Genomic DNA, 2,807 nt, shown 5'->3' on the forward strand with positions numbered 1-2,807 from the left:
GGGCAATATGCAAAGTAACTGCCAGCCAAGATGGCGGCAGGCAGCCAGGCAGCTGAGAACAGGAGGCTTGGTTGCCCCAGCGATGGAGGAAGCCAAGGTTCCCAGTCTGCAACTGCGGGGCTCTGAGCTCCTGAAGCAACAGCTCCAAAAGATACAATGTTTCAATTATAGAAGCTAAAAGATGGCGGTTAATTTGCATACTCAGGCTCAAAGTGGAGCGAAGCCAAACAGCCCTGAAGCGGCAGGGCAGAGAGGCCTCAGGGCCCCAGGATCAGTGGAGCCGAGAGGCGTCCCAGCACCAGGAGTCCCAGACTGCAAGAGGGCACAGGCCGGGCTGAGGGACCTACTCTCCCCCCCACCCCCCTAGTGCACAAATTTTTGTGCACCGGGCCTCTATAATAAAAGGGTAATATGCAAATTGACCCTAATACTGGAACAACTGGGAATGACCGGTTGCTATGATGCACACTGACCACCAGGGGGCAGATGCTCAACACAGGAACTTCCCCCTGGAGCGCACTGGTGGGTGGTCAGTGCGCTCCCACAGAGGGATCTCCGCTCAGTCATAAGCCAGGCTCATGGCTGCCAGCCCAGCAGTGGTGGCGGGAGCCTCTCCCACCTCCTCGGCACACTAAGGATGTCTGACTGTGGCTTAGGCCCATACCAAGTCATATCATAATTAAAACGCCAAGGGTTAAAGACAAAGAGAGAATCTTAAAAGCAGCAAGGGAAAAGCGGCTAGTTACCTATAAGGGAGTACCCATATGAATATCAGCTGGTTTCTCAACAGAAACTTTACAGGGAGTGGCAAGGAATATTCAAAGTGATGAATAATAAGGACCTACAACCAAGATTACTCTACCCAGCAAGGCTCTCATTTAGAATTGAGGGTCAGATAAAGAGCTTCACATACTAGAAAAAACTAAATGAGTTCATCACCACCAAACCAGTATTACATGACATGTTGAAGGGTATTCTGAAAAAGAAGAAGAAGAAATAAAAATATGAACAAAAAAATGGCAACAAATACATATCTATCAACAATTGAATTTAAAAATCAAAATAAATGAACAAGAAATCTAATGAGCATAATAAACTGGTGAATAAAATAGAATCAGAGGCATGGAAGCATTGAACAAAGTGATGAATCTCAGAGGGAAGGGGATAGGAGGGTCAGGAAGAGATTAAACAAAGATTCTACCTATGGACACAGACAATAGGGTGGTGAAGGCCTAGGGTGGGATGGGAACCTGGTGAAAGGCAGAAATGGGGAAAAATGGTGGACATCTGTGATACAATGAGTTATCACTTCACACCTGTCAGATAAATGATCAATAAATCAGCAAATAATAAGTGTTGGTGAGGATGTGGAGAAAAGGGGACCCTTGTGCACTGCTGGTGAAAATGCACATTTGTGAAGCCACTATGGAAAACAATATGGAGATTCCTCAAAAAATTAAAAATGGAACTGCCTTATGACCCAGCAATTCCACTTCTGGGTGTATATATATGAATAAATCCAAAACAATAATTCAAAAGAATATATGCACCTTCCTATGTTCACTGCAGCATTATTTACAGTAGCCAAGTTATGTGAGAAATCCAAGTCCCCATCAATAGACAAGTGGATAAAAAGTTGAGGTACATATACACAATTTAATATTACTTGGCCATAAAAAGAGTGAAATCTTACCATTTTTGACAGCATGGATGGACCTAGAGAGTACTATGCTAAATGAAATATCAGCCAAAAAAGATAAATATCATATTATTTCACTTATATGTGGAATCCAAAGAACAAAATAAATGAACCAACAAAATAAAAGCAGATTCAGAGATACAGAGACTAGACTGATGATTGCCAGAGGGAAAGGATGTTGAGGGACTGGGCGAAAAAGGTGAAGGGATTAAAAACTACAAATTGGTAGTTACAAAATACTCATTGGGATGTAAAGTACAATATATGGAATATAGTCAATAATATTATAATACTATGTATGGTGCTAAGTAGGTACTGAAATGTCAGGGGGACCCCTTTATAGAGTATATGATTCTCTAATTATTATTCTGTATACTTGAAACTAATACAAAATAATATTGAATACAAACTCTATTTAAAATACGTCCAGTCGTACGGATGCATGGAACAGAATAAAAGATCTCAATGGCAAGTGGAAGTTGGAGGGGAGGAGACAGGAAGAGATTAACCAAAGAACATATATGCATAAGCCATGGATACAGACAATAATATGTGGAAGGCCTGGGGTGGAGCAGGGGTTAGGTAGAGGGAGGGAAAAAGGGAGAAAATGGGAGATATCTATAATATTGTCAGTAATCCAATCTAATAAAAGAGAAACATGGTAATTGGCATATGACCACTACCCTTCCCATTGGCTAATCAGCGAGATATGCAAATTAACTGCCAGCCAAGATGGCGGCTGACAGCCAGGCAGCTTAAAATGAACATGAGGCTTGCTTGCTTCAGTGACGGAGACTCCAACGTTCCCTGCCTGCCGCTGCAGGCCCTGAGGCTGCAGTTTAAGAAACTGTAACAAATACCACCGGACTTCAGCCAGCAGGATTGCAACATTGTAAGCAAAGGCCAGAAACCTACTTTCAGCAATAAAAATAACAACGGTATTATTATTATTCCTCGCTCAGACCCTCTGAGAGCAGCCCTCAGGACCCCGATCCACTTCCTCCCGATCCCACGCAGGAAAGACAAGGGAGGCCACGCCAAGCCTGCCTGCTGGCGGCGGCGGCCACGGGGCTCAGGGAGGCGCTGAGCCGTGCAATTGCGCATCTCT

This window comes from Myotis davidii, unplaced genomic scaffold (assembly GCF_000327345.1).
Source record: "Myotis davidii unplaced genomic scaffold, ASM32734v1 scaffold837, whole genome shotgun sequence".
Classification (NCBI taxonomy): Eukaryota; Metazoa; Chordata; class Mammalia; order Chiroptera; family Vespertilionidae; genus Myotis; species Myotis davidii.